General features: G+C 48.2%; 1 protein-coding gene and 1 long non-coding RNA gene across 3 annotated transcripts in view; one reads left to right on the top strand and one right to left on the bottom strand.

Moving 5' to 3' along the window:
* The window catches only part of LOC119979455 (MORN repeat-containing protein 1-like), a 261776-nt gene that overhangs the window by 104188 nt on the left and 134252 nt on the right, over positions 1–23336 (bottom strand). The window lies entirely within an intron of this gene.
* LOC119979456 overlaps positions 1–23336 on the top strand; it is a 52171-nt gene that overhangs the window by 537 nt on the left and 28298 nt on the right. Inside the window, exons 2-3 of one of the 2 annotated variants that reach the window (XR_005463725.1) lie at positions 16036–16157; positions 22300–22445. This is a non-coding gene — a long non-coding RNA (uncharacterized LOC119979456). The remainder of the gene's footprint in view (positions 1–16035; positions 16158–22299; positions 22446–23336) is intronic. The other variant, XR_005463724.1, reaches the window with a different exon arrangement.

Here is a 23336-nt window from a genome sequence, read left to right as displayed (position 1 = left end):
TGCTATTGTACTTTACTTTTACTTGCATGTGGTTTGAGTATTTTCCCTTCCACTTCCACTGCTATCAACAAGTTCCCACAACAACACTGCTGAGGTTTGCATAAATTGGCTTTGCCAAGGTAACTGAATAAAACATGGCAGCAGGGATTAGTTATATCAGGGTGGGGGATATAACCGGAGCCTATTTTTGTTCACTTCGAAGCTTTTATGCACAAAGATAGACAGTAGCGAGATTTTCCGACTATTCTTGCCGGTCCCACCAATGGGGCACACCGCCACGGGTTTCCCCACAATGTGAGGTCGATTTACTGGGAAAACCCATGGACAGTAGTGGGACCAGAAGATCCCGCCAACGGTGAGCTGCCTCCTGCCATCGGGAAACAGGCTGCAGGTGGGGCCTAGAGAATCTCACTCTCACTATATTATGACATCTATATTTGTGTGTCCAATGGCACACATTGAGGGAGATTTTTTTGAGATCTCTTCCACTTTGATGGCAGAACACACAAGTTCATCATTCATTTCTTACCTCCAGTTTCCAACCTCATTTAATGCAGCACCCCTTCAGTCCTGCATTGGAAATTGTGACCGTAAGACATAGGAGCAGAATTAGGCCATTCGGCCAATCGAGTCTGCTCCGCCATTCAATCATGGCTGATATTGTTCTCATCCCCATTCTCCTGCCTTCTCCCAATAACCCCTGATCCCCCTCCCATATCACGCAAGTAAAATAATAATAATAGAGATATATGTTTGATTGCATACCTAATTTTTATACTTGTGTTGTGTTACATGGGATCCATGGAATTTTTCTATTGCAGTAGGAGGGTCTCAGAAAAACATTGCAAAGAACTGATAAAGAAAACACATTAACCTGTGCAGAGCAAACGCTCGGAGAAGAATCACTGCTGCGGTTAATCTGTTTTTGCGATGTTGGTTGAAAAGGAATGTTGACCACCAACCTTCGGGAGAACTCCCTGCTCTTCTTTGAATATAACTGCAGGATCTTTAACATCCACCTGAACCGCTGAAGCAGACAGACATGCTTCACAGAGTAACATCTCAGCCCAAAAGACGACACCTCCAACACAGGGAAATGTTGCAATCAGAATCTCTCCTGTGGCACAAATGTGCTCTCTGCTCTCTCACAACTTGTGTACTAACTGCTTTCATTCATTTTCTGGAGTGAGCTTGTTGTAGTAATCCACGGGAGGCAGGAGTTCTATCACCACACCAATATTTATTTACAATAACGATATTACAGGAGCAGCTACAAACAGTGCTGCTAGCAGTCCAGTCAACTTAAGACTCTCACAAAGCCTACACAGGTGATTATATGGGCCCCCTCAATTGAGGGAGCTCATACTCCAATTGGCCAACCAATAAAGCCAATTGGAGTTCATTACACTTGTGGTATAAAAGAAGTACAGAATGTGCTTGTACTGATGACTGGGGCTGTTCTGATACAGTTCTGTAAAGGTAGCACGGCAGAGTTATCCTGCCACCTGATTACCACTGCCAGTGGTGGAGTGGGTGTGGTGTCAACCACATATATCAGCAGTGCGTGGCATGCGAGACTTGGACTATAAAGGCAATTTGGTGCATGAGTTGCATATATAAATGTCATATAACAAAAAGGGAGATTAATCACCTTTAGGTGCAATATCCTTTAGAGGTTGCACTCCACATAATGTGGGTAAGCTAAAATACGCACCAGGAACAATTGGAAAGGACTGCAATTATGATCTTTGTCTACTTCACCAACAAATTCTGTCTCCTTGCAACATTGCAAAAGGTTCTTCGAAAAAAATTGAATCCTGTTTTACTAGCACCAGATTCATCCCGAACATTGTCAGTTACTATAAATGTGGTGCCAGCTGTGGCTCACTGGGCAGCAGCCTTGCCTCCGAGTTTGAAGGTTGTGGGTTTAGGTGCTGAGAAAGCAGAATTGCAACCCTGAAAAGGAGAGGCGTTGGAAATGGAGAAAACACCAAACCGCATCTGAAGAGAAATTTACACTCACGTCAGGTCACAAGATTAGTTGCAGAAATAACAATTATTGAGCTTTTTGCTGTAAAAACCAGAAATAACGGACGGGATTCTCCCAGCTCCGTGGCAGGCTGGAGAATCCCCACAACCGCGCCACGCCGCCCCGCGATTCTCCGCACAGCGGAGAATCAGCGCCATTGGCGCCGGCGCGTTTGGCGCCGTGTCGGTTGCGGGCCACTATACCTGGCCGGGCTGCCGATTCTCCGGCCCGGATGGGCCAAGCGGCCGCTCTAAAAAAAAGCAGAGTCCCGCCGGCGTCATCCACACCTGGTCGCAGCCGGCGGGAACTCTGCGCACAGAGTCAGGGGGCGGCCTTTGGAGGTGATGAGGGGGACTCCGACACCAGGGAGGGGGGCCTCCGATGGGGCCTGGTCTGCGATTGGGGCCCATTGATCGGCGGGCCGGCCTCTTACTCCCCAGGCCTATTTTCTTACGCGCCGGCCCCTGAACTCCCACGCCATGTTGTGTCAGGCCGGCACGTTTAGGGAGGCTACCGCGCATGCGCGGGTTGGCGCCACTGCACATGTCCTCGTTGACGCCGGTGCCACTGTGCATGTGCGGGTTGGCGCGGGCACAGTTCGCGCCGAGATGGGAGGCTGGAGTGGCGTGAACCGCTCCAGTGCCATGCTGGCCCCCTATAGGGGCCAGAATCGGTATTCCCAGCGGCCCGTTCACGCCGTCGTGAAACGCGACGGTGTTTCCGACGGCGTGGACACTCTGCCGCCATATGGGAGAATCCTACCTTCTTCTACCTACTGTCAATCCTACCGTCTTCTCTACCTTCTGGATCGCCCGACCTTGGGCGTCCAATCTTTAGGTATTTCTTTATTCTCCTCCTTTTTCACATTTTCTCCCCAATTTACACCCACCAACAATAAACAATAATTAGTAACAAATATGCCAATAACAACAATCCCATCCTCCCACCAAACCCTGAACATTCACCCACATGTTCACATAAACAACTGACAAAAAGGAATCAGGAATCCCCATAGCCCCCATTAACCCCCATCACCACCCTCCCCCTCCAGCCCTCCCACCACCCCCCCCCCAACTAATGTTCGATGTTATCCAGTTCTTGAAAGTGCATAATGAATAATGCCCATGATTTGTAGAACCCCTCTGTCCTTCCCCTCAGTTCAAACTTAATCTTCTCAAGAGTCAAGTATTCCAACAGGTCCCCCCACCACGCCAGGGCACAGGGTGGAGAGGCTGCTCTCCATCCCAGCAGGATCCGCCTTCGGGCGATCAACGAGGTGAAGGCTATGATATCTGCCTCCGCACCCCTTTCCAACCCTGGCTGGTCCGACACCCCGAATATGGCCTCCCGGGGACCCGGGTCTAGTTTCACCTGCACCACTTTAAAAATTACCCTAAAAACCTCCTTCCAGTAATCCTCTCGCTTTGCACAGGACCAAAACATATGAACGTGGTTATTGGGCCTCAACGTTTACACACATCTTCTACTCCTTCAAAGAATCGGCTCATCCTCGCCCTCGTGAGGTGTGCTCTGTATACCACCTTCAGCTGTATCAGCCCCAACCTCGCGCACGAGGTGGAGGTGTTCACTCTCTGGAGCACCTCACACCAGAACCCCTCCTCCATATCCTCTCCCAACTCTTCCACCCACTTTGCTTTGATGGGCGTCCAATCTGAGCTCCAGCCGCTCAATTGACTCTTTTATCGGGTCCAAGCAGTCCTGTTTCGGCTTAGCAAAGCCTTCCTGAATAACTTGCCTCAGCTGCTCCGTTGACCGCTGGGTTGACAAGCCAGAGGTCCGGTTCTCCGCCATGCTGTCTCCCGCTGCAGCTTCAGCCCAAGCCTTCTCTGTCTTTCTGTTTCTGCCTTCTAGTCCTTCTCTCCATGCACCGATGGGGAAATTCAGTGCACAATTGCCTCTGTCTTCAGTTTTACAATTCAAGTCCAGTAGAAAATCGGGAGAAAAGGTCCAAAAGTCCGACCCGAGCGGCAGCCACCAAATGTGCGACTTACTCCTTCATAGCCGGAAGTCCATGAAATAATTTTTTTAATGTTGTTTTGGACCATTCCTCAATCAACACCAATAGGCCTCACCTTCCCATTGTACTTTCCTGTGTAACTGCAGGAGATACAACACCTGCCCTTTTATCTTCACCCTTCCCACCATAGAGGGCCAAAACCCTCAATCCTGGTGACAAAGTGATTTATTGGTACTCCTTTCAATTTTGTGTATTATATTCGTTGCTTATGATGCAGTATCCTCTACATTAAGGAAGTCAAATGTAGACTGGGTGGTCACTTTGCAGAACACCCATATTCAGTTCATAAGCCTAACTCTGTGTTTCCAGTCACCTGCCATTTTCATTCTCCATCCCACTCTCCTACTGTGCTCTCGGTCTTTGGCCTGCTGAAGTTCAACTTCAGCTCGAAGATCAACATCTCATTCTTGATTAGGTACTTTATAGCCTTCTGGACCCAACAGTAATATCATATTTAACAACTGATTGTTTCACAGCTCCAGGGTCCCAGGTTCGATTCCTGGCTTGGGTGGCTGTCTGTGCAGAGTCTGCACGTTCTCCCTGTGTCTGTGTGGGTTTCCTCGGGTGCTCCGGTTTCCTCCCACAGTCCAAAGATGTGCAGGTTAGGTGGATTGGCCATGATAAATGGCCCTTAGCAATTTACTGGGTTACGGGGTTAGGGTGGAGGTGTGGGTTTAAGTGGCGTGCTCTTTCCAAGGGCCAGTGCAGACTTGATGGGCCTCCTTCTGCAATGTAAATTCTATGATTCTATGACCATTTTATCACAAGATCACAGGCTATAAAGCAAGGCCAGGTGGAATATCTGAGGCTGGAGCATCCCTACCCGATGATCTGAACAATTTCTATGCCCGCTTTGAGCAGTCAGCCAATGTATCAGTGCCACACACCCCAACAGCCCTGGACACACCCATACCCGCTATTACAGCCTCAGAGGTAAGAGCTGCCTTCTTGAAAGTGAATCTGCGGAAAGCGATGGGCCCCGGTGGAGTCGCTTGGCGAGCACTCAGAGACTGCACAGACCAGCTGGCGAGTGTATTCGCAGATATCTTCACCACCTTACTCCTCCGCTCTGAGGTCTCCACCTCCTTCAAGAAGGCCACCATAATAACAGTACAAAAGAAGAACAAGGTAGCCTGTCTCAACGACTACCGACCAGTGGCCCCAACGTCAGTTATCATGAAATGCTTCGAGTGTCTAATCATGAGACGGATCATTGCCAGCCTCCCAGACGGTCTCGATCCACTGCAGTTTGCCTATCATCGCAACCGATCCCCAGCAGACGCTATCTCACTGGCTCTTCAATCAACACTCGAACACCTCGACAACAAGGACGCCTACGTGAGACTGCTGTTCATAGCCTACAGCTCCGCCTTCAACACCATTATCCCAACAAGACTACAAACCTAACTCTGCAATCGTGGACTAGACCCCTCCCTGTGCAGTTGGATCCTTGACTTCTTCACCAACAGACCGCAATCTATCAGGATAGACAACAGCACCTCCTCCACAATAGTCCTCAACACCGGAGCCCCGCAAGGATGTGTGCTCACTCCTCTACTGTACTCCCTGTACACCCATGACTGTGTGGCAACATTTTTAAAAATAAATTTCGAGTACCCAATTAATTTTTTCCAATTAAGGGGCAACTTAGCGTGGCCAATCCACCTACCCTGCACATCTTTGGGTTGTGGGGGCGAAACTCATGCAGACACGGGGAGAAGGTGCAAACTTCACATGGACAGTGAACCAGAGCCGGAATCAAACCTGGGACCTCGACGCCATGAGGCAGCAGGGCTAACCCACTGCGCCACCGTGCTGCCCTGTGTAGCAACATTTAACTCCAACTCAATCTATAAGTTTGCAGATGATATGACTGTGGTGCGCCGCATCTCAAACAACGATGAATCAGACTACAGGAGGGAGATAAATCACTTGGTTGCATGGTGCACCGAAAATAACCTCTCTCCAAATGTTGGAAAAACCAAGGAACTGATCATCGACTTCAGGAAGCGCAGCATGACACACACTCCCGTCTGCATCAATGGCTCTGAAGTGAAGATGGTCGATAGCTTTAAGTTCCTGTGGGTCACCATCACAACAGTCTGTCCTGGTCCACTCACGTTGATGCAACAGTCAAGAAAGCCCAACAAAGTCTCTACTTCCTGCGGAAGCTAAAGAAATTTGGCATGACTGCATCAACTCTCACAAATGTCTACAGATGTGCGATAGAGAGCATCCTATCCGGCTGCATCACAGCCCGCTCTAGCAACTGCTCAGTCCATGATCGCAAGAAACTGCAGACTGTGGTGAACTCAGCCCAACGCATCACACAAACCTGCCATCCCCACATTGATTCTGTCTACACCTGTCGCTGCCTCAGGAAGGCAGACAGCATTATCAGAGACCCTTCCCACCCAGGCTTTGCCTTCTTCCAGATCCTTCCATCAGGCAGAAGGTACAGAAGTCTGAAGACTCGCACATCCAGACAGAGGAAGAGCTTCTTCCCCACAGCTACTAGACTCCTCAACGACTCTCCCTTGGACTGATCTATTCCCTGTAAGAACACTATTCACAACACCCTATGCTGCTCTTGCTCATATATTTGCTTTGTTTGGCCCCTTGTTCCGCACTGTAACCAATCGCTGTTTTGTTGAGGTACCATTTGTCAATGTTCCCTGTTGATTATTCTTGTGTCTACTATGTACGTACTGTGTACGTCCCTCGGCCGCAGAAAAATACATTTCACTGTACTTTGGTACATGTGATAATAAATCAAATCAATCAGACAGCAGCTATCAGTAATGATTCTGATATTCCCATTTTACCTCCTCTAGATCCATTTTTCTTTATTTAATTGTTCCATTGTCATCTGCTTCAGCCTGGCATTATTATCCTTTTTTGTCATTTCATCTCTCCTGCCATCCACCTTTTCAGACATTTCATACTGTTCTTTCCTTCCCTCCCACCACTTTGCCTGCCTCTGTATTTGCTTGAAACTTGTGACATATCTATTTTTTCCGGTTGTAAATGCCTTAACAGTTCCAATGAGTTTACAGTCATATGTTTCATGGTTAACTTTGGCCTGAATGTTCACCCCTAGTCCAGGAGCGCAGAGCTGAGGGAAAGGCAGCCATGGGGCTTCAGGGTGCAGAGCCGGGCTTTGTCCCAGGTAGCCCTTACCCCTCACACATTCCCCATGCCACATCCATGCCAACCCATAACCCTCTAGCGATCTGTTATAACCCCCATGGCGGCACAGTATAAGGATAATCAGATTGCTTCCGGTGTGGACCATGGAGTAAGTGGTCACACACAAGGCAGCTCCTGCCCAAGGTTACAGAAAAGAGCTCTTTTTTAATCAATGCGGGGTGGAATTTTGATGAAAAGACGGAGGTGAATGTTGGAGGAGTACTTTCCCCCAGGAATGGTATGTCTCTTGGTTACCCGACCCGGCAGAAACAGTGAAAGATTTGGCTGAACCTGCAGCAAAGACAAAAGCCTCTTCCAGCATGCAGGCGGGGGAAGGGCGAGCCTAAAGGCTTCAAGCTGACTTGAGGGCCTTTATTAAAGCTGAATTGTAGCAGCAGAGGGAATAACTGTGAAAAGATCTCGCCAAGGCCGTTGAAGAAGTGGTGACGAGACTTCCGGTGGCGGCCATGGAGGAGATGGTCACACATTCGGCAGCTCCCGTCTGGAACGGACTCTCTGACCTTTTTCAGGAGTTTCCACGGACTTTTGGGGGCAGATTGGTGAAGCTAACACTGCCAAAAGGATTCCCTCCCTGTTGTATGGATAGCTGGACCAGGAATGGCCAGGTGAAGCATTTAAATCCCAGCAGACAGAAGCATGCGGAGCGGGCGCCGAGGCACGGCATGGCGGCCGGTATAGACCAGGGTGCATGGGCGCAGTGGGCACAGGAGCAATAGGAGTTCCTTAGGGGCTGCTTTGCTGATCTTAAAAAGGACATGCTGGCCCCGATGAAGGCATCAATAGACCAAATGATCGCAACTCAGGCAACACAAGGGAAAGCGATTAAGGAGATGGAGAAAAAGCTATCCGACCATGAGGACGAGTTCGTCATATTGGCCTTTAAGGGGAGGCGCAGGTTGACCTCCACAAGAAGTGGCAGGAGAGGCTGGCGGACGTAGAAAACAGATCCAGGAGACAGAACTTGAGAATTGTGGGTCCCCGAAGGTGTGGAGGGGTCGGATGCGGGAGCATTTGTGACCAAGATGCTGGAGACGCTGATAGGGACGGGGGTATTCCCTCGACCCCTGGAGCTGGACGGGGCAAACAGAGCCCTTGCAAGGAAGCCCAAGGTGAATGAACCACCGAGAGCCATGGTGGTGAGATTTCATTGCTTCTCGGACAAGGAACTTGTCTTGCGGTCAACAAAAAAAGAATGGAACAGCAGGTGGGAGAACAGCGTGATATGCATCTACCAGGACCTGGGTGAGGAGCTGGCCAAGAGGCGCCCTGGATTCAACCGGGTGAAGGCGACCCTCTTCAGCAAAGGCGTGAAATTTGGGATGCTACACCCAGCGAGGCTATGGGTCACGTACAAGGGACAAGCATCCCTATTTTGAGACGCTGGACGAGGCATAGTCATTCATCAAACAAGAAAAGCTGGACTGGAATGACAGGGCAGTTAAGCTTTGGTGGAATGTGGCGGTGGGGCTGGGTAACACGGTACCGTTTCTAATATAAGATTGTATACAATGTTGGGTGCGTGTAAGGGCTGTGTTGGTGGCTGGAGGGTGCAGTGATTTTGGCAAAGTTGAGATACGGAGGGGGGAGGGGGCCCTGTACTTAGTGAGAATTTTCGGGAACTTGGAGCCTTGGTTCAACAAGTGTCTCCTCACGGGGAAATGTTAATGCCATCTGTTTATTTTTTGTTTCGTATTACTATTTACTCACTGGGGCTAGAGAGATAGTTTAATTGGTTTATTCATTGGGGAGAAGGGTGCGGAAAATGAGGCGACAGTCTGATCGGCGCCAGGGTCGGGAGCTGCCAGGGTCAGCATGGGTCAGCTGACTCTCGGGAGCATAGTGGGGGGTGAGCAAGTGTCCAGCTGGTGCTTGGCGGGGGGGGGGGGGGGGGGTTTGGGTCGTGGGGCTGTTGCCGGGGGAAGGGGGAGGGATGCTGCTTTGCTGACAGAGGAGGTATACATTTCAGGGTACCAATTGAGAGTCGGGGCGGCGGCTCCCTGTGGGGGCGCTCGAGGAAGCGAAAGGCGCGGGCTCGAGGTTGGCCAAGAAAGGGCGATGGCTAGTCGGCAGGGGGGGGTGGGGGGGGATGGCATTCACGGCTGGGAGATTTGTGGCAGATAAGGGGGGTAGGTATATAATGGTGAGTGGAATGTGGGAGGGGGTCTGGGTGGTGTTTGTGAACGTCTACACTCCGAATTGGGATGATGTGGAATTCATGAGACGCATGCTAGGCAAAATCCCGGACTTAGAGTCACACCACCTGATCATGAGGGGAGACTTTAACACAGTCATCGACCCCGAGCTGGACCGGTCGAAGTCCAGGACAGGGAAACGACCAGCAGTGGCTAAGGAACTGAAGGGTTTTATGGAGCAGATGGGGGCGGGGGGTGGGTCCCTGGAGGTTCGCGCAGCCGAGAGCGAAGGAGTTCTCTTTTTTCTCCCACGTTCATAAGGTTTATTCCTGCATAGACTTCTTTGTCTTGAGCAGGGCGTTAATCCCAAAGGTGGCGGGGACAGAATACTCAGCAATCACAGTCTCGGACCATGCCCTGCACTGGGTGGACCTGCGGCTTGGTGAGGAGAGAGGGCAGCGCCCACTCTGGAGACTGGATGTGGGGCTGCTGGAGGACGAAGAGGTTTGCGGGCGGATTAACAGGAACATCCAGGATTACCTGGAAACAAACGATACAGGTGAGGTAGCAGCGGCAATGGTCTGGGAGGCTCTGAAGGCAGTTGTCAGAGGGGAACTCATCTCAATTCGATCCCATAGGGAAAAGAGAGAAAGAACCGAGGGGAAGAGACTGGTGGAGGAGATACTCCGGTGGACAGGAGATACGCGGAGGCCCCCGAGGCGGAGCTACAGAGGGAGCGCTGGAGTCTGCAGGCGGAGTTTGAACTGCTGACCACAGGGAAAGCGGTAGCACAGCTGAGGAAGGCAAGGGGGGCAGTCTATGAGTATGGGGAGAAAGCGAGTAGAATGCTGGCACAGCAACTGCGAAAGAGGGAGGTGGCCAGGGAAATCGGGGGAGTAAAGAATAAGGAGGGTAACACGGTCTTGGATCCAAGGGGGGGGGGGGGGGGGGGGGGAGATTGTCAAGGGTATAGAGGGCATGCAATCGGGTAAAGCATGCAATCGGCCGGACAGTTACCAGGTAGAATTCGATAAGAAATTTTTGGAAATATTGAGCCCACTCCTGATGAGGACCTTCAGTGAGGCTAGAGAGAAAGGAATTCTCCCCCCAACAATGTCACAGGTTTTGATCTCACTCATTCTTAAACGAGGGAAGGACCCGGAACATTGCGGGTCATACAGGCCGATTTCGCTTTTAAACGTGGATGCCAAATTGCTAGCTAAGATTCTGGCCACAAGAATCGAGGATTGCGTCCCAGGGTTGATAGAGGAAGACCAGACTGGGTTTGTTAAAGGCAGACAACTCAATACCAATGTCCGAAGACTTTTGAATAGTATTATGATGCCCTCAGAGGGAGGGGAGGCGGAGGTGGTAACAGCGATGGACGCAGGGAAAGCCTTTGACCGGGTGGAGTGGGAGTACCTGTGGGAAACGCTGCGGAGGTTCGGGTTTGGTGAGGGCTTTATTGGCTGGGTGAAATTGCTGTACCAGGCGCCTGTAGCAAGTGTATGTACAAACCGGCTGAGGTCGGGGTACTCCGAGATTCACCGGGGAACGAGGCAGGGGTGTCCCCTCTTGCCATTACTATTTGCCCTAGCTATAGAACCACTAGCTATGGTGCTGAGAGCCTTGAGGAACTGGCGGGGACTGGTTCGGGGGGGGGGGGGGGGGGGGGGGGGGGGGGGACATCGGGTCTCTCTATTCAAGGATGATTTGCTCCTGTACATTTTGGACATCGTGGAGGGAATGGGGGAGGTTCTGCAGATCCTGAGGGATTTTGGTAGTTTTTCAGGGTACACACTGAACATGGGAAAGAGTGAGTTGTTTGTGATCCAGGCCAAGGGGCAGGAGGAGAGACTGAAAGAGCTGCCGCTCAGGATGATAGAGAAAAGTTTTCGTTACCTGGGTATACAGGTGGCCAGGAAATGGGATGCCCTGCACAGGCTTAACCTGACCCGGTTGGTGGAGCAAATGGAGGGGGACTTTAAAAGGTGGGACATGCTCCCGCTGTCACTGGCAGGGAGGATGCAGATCGTGAAAATAACTGTCCTCCCCAGATTTTTGTTTGTCTTTCAGTGCCTCCCCATCTTCATCCCTTAGGCCTTTTTAAAGCGTGTGAGTAGGATCATTATGAGCTTTGTGTGGGCGAATAAGACCCCGCGAGTAAGGAGATCGCTGTTGGAGCGCAGTCGGGGGGGTTTGGGGGGGGGGGCATGGGAGCAGCTGGAGGCGGCGTCATGCAAAGGTACTAGTCTGGGAGCTTTGATAACAGCTTCTTTGCCGTTCTCTCCAACCCGTTACTCCACAAGTCCGGTGGTGGCGACGACACTGCGGATCTGGGGACAGTGGAGGAGGTACAAGAGGGTGTAGGGAGCGTCGGTCTGGACCCCGATATGCAACAATCACAGGTTTGTTCCGGGTAGGATGGATGGTGGGTTATAGAGCTGGCAGAGGGCAGGCATCAGAAGGATGGGAGATCTGTTCATATACAGAAGCTTTCCCAGTTTGAAGGCGCTAGAGGACAAATTTAATCTGCCGCCAGGAAACGCCTTTAAATATCTGCAAGTACGAGCCTTCCTGAAAAAACAGGTAGTGGCCTTTCTGACGCTGCCGCCACTGAGGATACAGGATAGGGTGATCTCCGGAACCTGGGTGGGGGAGAGGAGGGTGTCGGATATCTACCAGGAACTACAGGAGGCGGAGGAAACCCCGGTGGAGGAGCTCAAGGGCAAGTGGGAGGAGGAGCTAGGTGAGGATTTGGAAGCGGGTCTGTGGGCAGAGGCCCTGGGCAGGGTTAATTCCTCCTCATCATGTGCCAGGCCACCATCACACATGACGGCAGCACGAATGAGCACGTTTTTTGGGGTAGAAGACAGTTGTATGAGGTGCAAGGGCAGCCCTGCAAACCATGTCCACATGTTTTGGGCATGCCCGGAGCTTAGAGAGTTCTGGCAAGGGTTTGCGAGGGCAATATCCAAGGTGCTTAACACACGGGTGGTGCCGAGTCCAGAGATAGCGATCTTTGGAGTGTCAGAAGACCCGGGAGTTCAGGGGGCGAAAGAGGCCGACATCTTGGCCTTTGCCTCCCTAGTAGCCCGGAGACGGATTTTACTAATGTGGAGGGACTCGAAGCCCCCGAGTGTAGAGACTTGGGTTACCGACATGGCTGGGTTTCTCAGCCTCGAGAAAATAAAGTTTGCCTTAAGAGGGTCTACGCTTGGGTTCTCTTGGAGGTGGCAGCTGTTCGTCGACTTTCTCGGGAAAAATTAAAATGTCAGCAGCAATCCGTGGGGGGGGGGGGGGGTGCTTCATTGGGATGGTGTGGGAAGACTAGGTCGCGTGGGGTAATGTCTATTGAATTGTTATTGTATATTCTCTTTTTGCACTATGTTTTTTTTTCTTTTAAAATTTAGTGTACCCAATTATTTTTTCCAATTAAGGGGCAATTTAATGTGGCCAATCCACCTAACCTGCACATCTTTTGGGTTGTGGGGGTGAAACCCACGCAGACACGGGGAGAATGTGCAAACTCCACATGGACAGTGACCCAGGGCCGGGATTCGAACCCAGGTCCTCAGCACCGTAGGCAGCAATGCTAACCACTGTGCCACCGTGCTGCCCTTTTTGCACTATGTTAATGTTCACTCTAGTTTGTTTTGTTATTATGGTTACTACTGTTTTATTATGAAAAATTCTGCAAAACCTTAATAAAAATACTTTTTAAAAATAAAAGGATTATCAGATTCTCTGTGGCCTCCACGGAACATGACCTTCCCCGGGAACGGGGGCGGGGCTTGCCCTTAACTTGGGGAACCCTCACCTGTATATAAACCCTGACCTGAATGCAGGTCGTGGAGAGAGGCCTTTCAGGGAGTGGAGACTTATTGTACATAAAATAAACCTGGTTATTATTTTCTACCTGCTGGTTCATGCGTGTAGATTCTAAATCATCCCAATTTCCTGTATATTCCCTATACCCTTCTACACATTCCCCCTATGGCCTTTCATAGCCTCTATGCCATCTAGTGCCTACTCATACCAAATGATGCTCCCCACCCACCACCCTTTGCCCTTACACCCTCCATACCAACTTGAACAGTATCAACCTCAGGTTCCAGGTTAATATGAAGTAGAATAGAAGCATGAATTCACTATTTAAAAAAGCCTTTCATTCATTCATTCAAAAAAACAATTCACTACATTTTCATTCCTTCAACTACATAATTCCTTATAAAAACAAGAAGTGTCATAGCCCCACATCAAAGGGTTTATAATAATTTTGAGCTGTCAATCAAACTGAACTGCTAGGCACCGCACTGTGATAATCATAGCTTGTGAAATCATATCCGTCGGACCTATGTCAACAGACACAATGAAATAGCAAACACTGATTTTAAAAAAAACTACAGACTGCTTTCCTAAAAATGTAATGCTGAGAGATTTAAATGCCTTGACGTTCCAATGCAGTTATCCACTTTTTATGCAAATTCTTGTTTACTTTTAACAATCCCAGGGGCGGCACGGTGGCACAGTGGTTATCACTGCTGCCTCACGACGCCGAGGTCCCAGGTTTGATCCTGGCCCTGGGTCACTGTCCGTGTGGAGTTTGCACATTCTCCCCATGTCTGCGTGGGTCTCACCCCCACAACCCAGAGATGTGCAGGGTAAGCGGATTAGCCACACTAAATTGCCCCTCAATTGGGGGAAAAAAAGAATTGGGTACCTAAAATTTATTTTTAAAAAACAATCCCGAAAAACACTTGATATCCCGCAAAGATGTACCTGAACCTATCCAAAAGGGTACATTTCCTCTCCAAAAAAGTACCCGGCCTCTCCGAAAGAGTTCCAGTAAGTTTAGACCTTCTCCTGAAAAGTGCAAGTCCACGAGTCATGTTTTGGGCCTCGCACACACGAAAATTGGATCTGTTTGAAGGCAGCTGCACTTTTGCACCAGCAGCTGTCTCCGTGGGTGTGCAAACTGCAACCTGGCCCCTTACGGAGCTGGACTTCCGGAATCGGGCTACAGCACCATTTTTGATAACCCAGAGACCCCCCCTTGTCCCTGCAAAAGTTCAGGCCTTTGTTCCTCTCTGCATGTACACTACCTGACCTGCTGAGTATTTCCAGCATATTCTATTTTTATTACATTCCTCTCACACATCAGAGGCTACAGATGAGCATATTCTCTGCCTCAACAAGGAAGAAGATGCTACCCAGGTGTATATGTGCATAAATCATTGAAGGTTACAGGGCAGGTGAGAGAGAGAGCAGTTAATAAAACATAGAGTATCCTGGGCTTTATTAATAAGGACTTAGAGTACAAGAGCAAGGAGCTCATGTTGAATTTGTATAAGTCAGTAGTTCAGCCTCAGCTGGAGTACTGCGTTCAGGCCTGGGTGTCTCACTTTAGGAAGAACATGAGGCCATTAGAGAAAGTGCAGAAAACGTGAGGCCATTAGAGAAAGTGCAGAAAACGTGAGGCCATTAGAGCAGGTGCAGAAAACGTGAGGCCATTAGAGAAGGTGCAGAAAAGATTCACAAGAATAGTTTCAGGGATGAGAAACTTTAGTTATAAAGATAGATTGGAAAAATTGGACTGTTTTCTTTAGTGAAAAGAAGCCTGGGAGGAGATTTGATAGAGATATTCAACATCATGAGGGGGGGTCTGGACAAAGTAGATCGGGAGGAACTTTTCCCACTTATGAAAAGATTGAGAACGAGACAGCACAGATTCTGTGATTTATCTGTTTTTGCTGACAGTATCAGACTTGCCAGGTCACAGAGACGTTGAGTGAGATTCGATACAGTATTTGGCAGAACTCTTTTTAAAAAATAAATTTAGTGTACCCAATTCATTTTTTCCAATTAAGCAAGGCCAATCTACCATCTTTGGGTTGTGGGGGTGAAACCCACGCAAACACGGGGAGAATGTGCAAACTCCACACGGACAGTGACCCAGAATCGAACCTGGGACCTCGGCGCTATGAGGCTGCAGGGCTAACCCACTGCGCCACCCTGCTGCCCTTGGCAGAACTCTTTTTTAATGTTCTGTTGGGTTGAAATGGTTTTAGCAATCCTTCTAGTTCTTTGTCCTCATAAAATTTCACTCCTGCTGATGTGCTGAGGTTGGCAACTCTGTATATGGTCAGACATCTGACAGACAGCAATTTCTGCGTACCTGATTTACCTAGGAAGCGGGGCCAGTGAGCCCCAGACTGAAACAATAAAATTAAATCACTCTTAAAACGGAAATGATTGGAATTAAATAATTACAGGAATTCAAACAGGATTTGGCATTGTTGTATTGGTTATGGGCTACAGCCTATAAAACACCCTCAGGGAAAGGAATGTTACAATGAATAAGGTCAAGTGACAAGGCAGAAATTTAAAAATAATTACATTTATGAGGCCAATAAATTATGATATATTTTTCCATTTTCAAATGACTGCATTAATCCTTCTATTCTTCAGTGACTTTCTTTTCCCTCTGAAGGACTATTACCTCCCACAATAGACAGGATAAGGTGATGACCTGCTCAAAGTCAATTAATGTTCGCTGTGTGTTAACCCAGAGTTTCTCTAGGCTAATTTTCTTCCTCTCACTTCTCCGCTGGTTTTTTTGTGAGGTATCGCAATGCTTGAGGCAGACATTGGTGAAACAGTGTCACTTTGTTACCGAGGGTTATTCACTGCAAAAGTGACCGACACATCCACAACCTGTGGGCAACTGGGGGTTCTGATGAATCAGGTAAGCAATAAAAAAATTTGAGTGTAATAATTTATCCATGTAACTAAATACTTTAAAAATTCATAGCCACACCGCATACAACCAAACTAATTGTAAAACTGGCTGAGAAGCAAAATCAACTACTTGAAATTCCGAGTTTGAAGGAATTGGGTGATCTACATCTTGCTCTGCAAATCTGGTCTTCACTTGTTGTCCTGTTGCGTTGAACCTTTAATTCAGCGGCAAATAATAGAATGCAGGCACCAATTCTTGTTCATCATCTGACTCTTCCACACTTAATTTCATGGAAATTTATTAAGGGAAATTAGGGATGGGTAACAAATGCTGGCCTAGCCAGCGAATCCCACTTTCTTAAAAATGAATTTAAAATTACTAATGCTGAATCTCACACAATCAACACCTTGGGAGTTGCTATTGATCATAAACTTAAATAGACCAACTCTAGAAATACTCTAGCTACAAGACTAGAGGCTGGGAATTCTCTATGAATAGTTCACCTCCAGACTCCCCAAGATCTGTCCACCATTGATAAGGCACATGAGGAGCATGATAGAATACTCTTCACTTGCCTGGACAAAGAAGCTCGATGTCATCTGAGACAAAGCAGCTTGCTTGACTGGCAACCCATCCACTGGTTTAAACATTCGCTTCCTCCACTGCTGGTGAACAGTGGCAGCAGTGTGTATCATCTACAGGTTGCCCTGCAGGAACTCACCAAGGCTCCTTCGACAGCACCTTCCAAACCCGCAACCTCTACCATCTTGCAGGCCAGGAGCAGCAGATGCATGAGAACACCACCACCTTGCAAGTTCCCTTCCAAGTCACACATTATTCTAACCTGGAAATATGTTGCCCGTTTCTTCACTGTCACAAGGTCAAAATTGCGGAACTCGCTCCCTAAAAGCACCGTGGGTGTACCTACATCACAGAGACTGCAGCGGTTCAAGAAAACAGCTTCCCATCACCTTCTCAATTAGGGATGAGCAATAAATGCTGGCTTTGTCAGCACATGAATTAATGAAGAAAAACCTGCAAATGGCCTCAATATGGTACATATGATACACACACAGATTTATCTATTACATATGTGTGTAAATATATACCTGCATATAAAATACTTTGTTTCCAAAAATCATGCTTTTTGCCACCTGCAATGGAACAGCGCAGCTATGGCATACTTTTCTTACCTCTATTCCTGTTCTCCTGGTGGGAGCAGCAGGAAATGATTAGTCAGTCATTTTGCTGCAAGCGCCTTTTCTCCTGTGGCCCTACTGTGCCAGGTCAGAGAAGGCAGACGAGAACATTGCGTGAGACTGTCTGGAAAACTGCCACATGGCGTTATGGAAAATGACAGGCTAACAGATGGCAGTCTCTCTCTCTCTCTGGGGAATTTATTACAGCGCTCCAGAGGGTGACTGACTCTGTGACGGAGTCCTGTGTTTCATAATTCATCTTTTCCGCTTTTTAAAGGTACATGTCCCATTTACCTCAGCAGGAAATTGTAAATCCTGGATTGAATCGCACAGGGAATAAAACAATTCTGGAGTACTGCACCAAAATTCTGTCTGTTTATTTGACTATTTCTGCACAGGAGATGCTGCTGGGAGATAATACTGTTCCTGCATTTGATGTTTCTGTCAGATAATGTCTGAAAATAATGATCCATTCAACATTAAAACCTGTTATCACCGTAGCAGCTTTTCCACCCAATTTTCTCCTTTCCATTTCTGAAGATTTTGCTTTCTTGCTGGAGTAAGATGCTCTGGGCCCTATAGTCCTCTGGTGGCAACCTCATGTAGCCATGGTTCAGTGACAGCCTTCCCACCTCAGAGTCGGAGGTTCAAATCCCACTCCAGAAATCTGTGCACAAAATCTGGTCTGATGCTCCAGTGTGGCACTGATGGAAGTGTTGTCCTATGGCTTTGCTGTTAAACCTAGGCCTCACCTACCCTCTCAGGTGGATGTAATATATCCCAAGGCACTCTCCCGAGTTTTCCCCGGTGTCTCGGCCAATATGTATCCCTCAGAATCACCACTAAAACAGATTATCTGGTCATTATCTTTTTTTTAAATTTACAGTACCCAATTATAATTTTTCCCAATGAAGGGGCAATTTAGCGTGGCCAATCCACCTCCCCTGCACATCTTTGGGTTGTGGGGGTGAGACTCACTCAGACACGGGGAGAATGTGCAAACTCCACATGGACAGTGACCCTGGGCCGGGATCAAACCTGGGACCTCGGCGGCGTGAGGCAGTGCTAACCGCTGTGCCACCGTGCCGCCCTATATAGTCCTTATCACAGTGTTTATGGGATTTTGCTTTGTTCGAATTTGCCGTCACGGTTCCTACATTACAACAGCGATTACATTAGAAAACACACTAGCTGTGAAACATTTTGTTACAATGTGAAATGTGCTATGTAAATGCAGTGAGCGTTAGAAGACCATTGGGCCTGTCAGGGCATCACAGCTAAACCTCATTAATATCCATACATGTGCAGCTCCCAACAGGACAGGAACCGTTAATGATTTCCCTTCTCCCTATGGCAGAGTGGCACTAACTGCCACCCGCTGAGATCAAATAACACAGCCCCAGCCAGGGATGGGACCTGATACAGTTTAGTGTTACACCAGATCATACTTTTAATTTATCACAGACCTCTAACCTGTTTTTAATGATACAGGAGCTATTATTATCATTATTTGTAGCTTGACCTGGTTTGGTAGCACTCATCTCTGTCTCAGAGTTAATGGGTCCAAGCCCAACTCCAGGACATGTGTACATAGTCTAGGCTAATATTTCGGGTGGAATTTACCAGCTGTTCACACCGGTGGGTTATTCCGGTCCCACCAATGGCGCATGGGTTTCCTGGCCACGAGGGGTGCAGCCAACAGGAAATCCCGTTGCCAACAACGCGAGCAGAAATTCCTGCTGGTGAGCCGACTCCTGCAGTTGGGTTGCTCGGTAAATCCTGCCCCTGATCACAATACTGAAGGAGTGCAGCAGAGTTAGAGATACCACCCTTTGAATAGAATGTTAAACTCACACCTCATTTTCCTGCTCAGCTGGACATTAAAGATCGCACGGCCATTCAAAGTCAAGCAGGATGTCCTGGCCAACATTCCACCAAGTGCTTCATTGCTTTTTCTGGAATCTTGCCACGTGCACATTGTTTCCCTGCAAAATAACTGTGACAACACTACTCCAAAATATTTGATGGCCGTAAAGCACTTTGGAAGATGATGAGAAAATAAAGTGTGCTATATAAATGTAAGTTATTTATTTATGTAGTGCACCAGCTAAGACCAAAGTGGTTCCTATAAAATTTCCTTGACTTATAGTGAATGAGGAGCAGAGTGCACAATTTCTTTTTTAAAAATAACTTTAGAGTACCCAATTTTTTTCCCCAATTAACGGGCAATTTAGCGTGGCCAATCCACCCAACCTGCACATCTTTGGGTTGTGGGGGTGAAACCTACGCAGACACGGGGAGAATATGAAAACTCCACATGGACAGTGACCCAGCGCCAGGATTCGAATCTGGGTCCTCAGCGTCGCAGGGGCACAATTTCTGAGCAAGGGAGTCGCCCATTTAAGAGAGAGGCGAGGAGGAATTTCTTCCCTCGGAGGGTAGTGAATCTGTGGAATTCTTTACTGCAGAGGGCTGTAGAGGCTGGACCATTAGGTATGGTCAAGGCTGAGATAGACAGATTTTTAACCAGTGAGGGAATCAAGGAATATGGGGATAAGGCGGGCAGCACGGTGGCGCAGTGGGTTAGCCCTGCAGCCTCATAGCGCTAAGGTCCCAGGTTCGATCCCGGCTCTGGGACACTGTCTGTGTGGAGTTTGCACATTCTCCCTGTGTTTGTGTGGGTTTCACCCCCACAACCCAAAGATGTGCAGGCTAGGTGGACTGGCCACGCTAAATTGCCCCTTAATTGGAAAAAATTAATTGGGTACTCTAAATTTATTAAAAATTAAAAAAATATGGGGATAAGGCGGGAAAGTGGAGATGAGGATTATCGATAGGATCAGTCATGATCTCACTAAATGGTGGAGTAGACTTGATGGGCCGAATGGCCTACTTCTACTCCTACATCTTATGAGCTAATGAGTTGTGTACTACAAATGGAAGCTGCAACAGAAACATTTCTGCAGACATTTTGTCAAAGTTTACCTCAGAGTCTGGTTTGGGGTGCTACAATTATCTTCAGTTCTCTTAGGCCAGGGGTAGGAAAAGCCCAATTCCTAATTACTTTATCGTGACTCTTGTGGGAAAGTGGCAGTGAGGAAAGGATTGTGTGATTCTCTGCAGTTGACCAGACTGCAAGGTTAGTGTGAGACATGTCTTCCCATGCAGTATGAGACAGTGTTTTCGAACGAACCTGCTAAACCTGCCCCCACCCCACCATTTGAACAAGTTTGAACCTCTGGCTTCAGGTAATGTAATGTTTCAGACTCCAAAAAGAACTTTCGAAACATCTGAGTGAGTCAGCAAACCTTGTACGGCCTGTGTCTGCACCAAGCAAAACTGCCGGCTGTGAGTTTTCCAGAACAGGGCAGTTCACAGGCCTAAGCCTTTGTAAAAGACACTCTCAGTTTACGCTTCACAGCATTAGTTGATGGATGGACCATTCCATTTCCCTCTGTGTCTCACACCCACGTGACATCTGGAACACATTTTCTGCAGATATCCCATAGACAGGGTCAATGAAAATGAAAATCTGTGAGAAATGTTAGTAAAATCTGCTGGGATTCTTTGTAGAAATACATTAAAATCTGTGGGAAATCAGAATCGGTATATTCTCTCACCCACCCCAAATTATTATAATAGATGCAGCCATCTTATCGCTCTGTGCTTTACGCATAGGAAACTGCAAATAACAAATTGCCAGTCTCAAAAAAATATCTAAGACAAGGGCTGGAATTTGGCAGCTGTTGGAATTCTTTTTCCCCGCTGACAGCACGCCTCCACTCGCGGGTTTCTTGGCGGCAAGGGCTGGCTTCAATGGGAAATCCCATTGACCAGCGGCAGAATTGGAGAATTCAGCCACCAACAAACAGGGCACTGTCAACAATCACGTGGCTAGGGGACTGGAGAATCACGCCCCAAGACTTACTACTATTTTAAAAAAAAATTTAGAGTGCCCGTTGCCAGCGAATGGCACGCAGCCAAGAAACACAATCATTTTTTGGGACTTTGGGGAGTTTTCCCCAGTCAAGCCCACACTTAAAAATTTTTTCAGCAGTGGGGAACTGAACTCGACGCCTCATACATCGATTCGCCATTTTGAAAGGGTGCACCGAACTCTCCACCCAGGGGTACTGTCATCCCTACAGACATGGGCATTATCACCCTCAAGTGAGGACACCCTGCTGTGGGGTCACTGAGGGCCCCCCCTCTTTTCCATCCCCACTCCACCTTTCAGCCCCCCTTTTCAGGACCCCCACCCTTCACCCCCCAAAACTTTATGAGATCCCTTCATACCCGCCATTTACCCCCTGTCCTTCACCCCCCTTTCATGGATATGACACCCCTCAGGCCCAAGTCCTTGGCAGTGCCATCCTGGTTCTGCCACCCTGGCAGTATCCATGCCAACCTAACAGTTTTCATGCCAACCTGGCAGTGCCAACAAGGTAGTGCTAGGGTGCCACCCTGCCCTGTCCCCGACCATCCAGGGGTCTCCAATGGCTTGGGAGACCTCCCCCGTGAGCCTTTATGCTTGGTCCATGTTTGTGTGGGCAAGTACCAAATGGCACCCTGGCAAGATCTCCCAGGCACTGCCGTTACATACCGGGCAATCTTGTGTAACGTTTCGATCATTGTGAATCACAAGATTCAACAGCCTTGTCCCGAATCCTGCTAGTTAAATAGCTAGTTAACTAGCTATATAGCACCCATACATTGTGTTTAGCACAGGACTAAATCACTGGCTTTGAAAGCAGACCAAGCAGGCCAGCAGCACGGTTCGATTCCCGTAACAGCCTTCCTGAACAGGTGCCGGAATGTGGCGACTAGGGGCTTTTCACAGTAACTTCATTTGAAGCCTACTCGTGACAATAAGTGATTTTCATTTTTTTCATTCAAGAGGCTATCTTGTAAATATTCACACAATGGAACCTATCCTGCTGCCTTTTCAGGTGCTAGATGGACATAAGGATGCATTTGCTTTTGCTGGGACCACTGCCGGCTGTAATGAGAAAACTCCTTGTCAGACAGACTGAAATTGTCTTCAGTCCTCTATCCAGTCAAGATCAAAGTATCCTTCAAGGAGCAATCCATACAGGTGCCCAATCTAACACTCAACACCAGTCTGGATAGATCGTTTGTAGGGTCAATGCAAGGAGTCTTAAAGCGTGCAATTTACTATACACTGTTAACATCAATGTCAAACAAATAGAGAACCAAATTCACAGCGGGTTAAGGCAGGGCAGTGCAATGAACGTGCTGAAAAATGCCTGTCAGGGTTGACTGAGTTTTCACAATGTAATAAAGGATGTGAAGAGACAGTGGAGGAAGGGACTAAATGCAATGGGTTACAGAACGGAATACACAAAAAGAAAATGGCCCTAGATTAGGAAAACCGTTAGAACCTAGCTGTACCTTCAAATTAATTTAAGAGAAAGCTAGATAAACATTTTAAAATTAAAATTGTTTTTTCCTAATTAAGGGACAATTTAGCGTGGCCAATCCGCCTACCCTGCACATATTTCGGTCGTGGGGATGAGGCCCACGCAGGCACGGGAAGAATGCAAACTCCACACAGACAGTGACCCGGGGCCGGGATCGAACCCGGGTCCTCGGCGTCATGAGGAAGGTTAGATAAACATGAGGGAGAAAGAAATAGAAGGTTGTACTGGGGGGGGGGGGGGGGTTTATATGAGGGGGGGGGTCATGGACCACATGGATCAAAGGACATGTTTCAATGTAAGGCATGCTGTTCCTCATCTGCTCTCTGTCAATAATCTATTGTTATCTAGTTACAGGGTGTCTATTCACAATAATACCTGTTAGCATCATAGAGGCCAATGAGTCAGCCACAGAGAGAGGTAAATAGGAGAAGCGTGGCATCCCCATTAAAGTCGGTGGCTGAAACGTCACAACATGGTCAGTGTAACGACACAAATGTCAGTTTTAAAACAGTTGTCCATGAACAGCAAATTTATAAATGGACTGA

The sequence above is a fragment of the Scyliorhinus canicula genome, chromosome 16 (genome assembly GCF_902713615.1).
Source record: "Scyliorhinus canicula chromosome 16, sScyCan1.1, whole genome shotgun sequence".
NCBI classification, from domain to species: Eukaryota; Metazoa; Chordata; class Chondrichthyes; order Carcharhiniformes; family Scyliorhinidae; genus Scyliorhinus; species Scyliorhinus canicula.
This window is presented reverse-complemented; position numbering and strand designations above follow the sequence as displayed.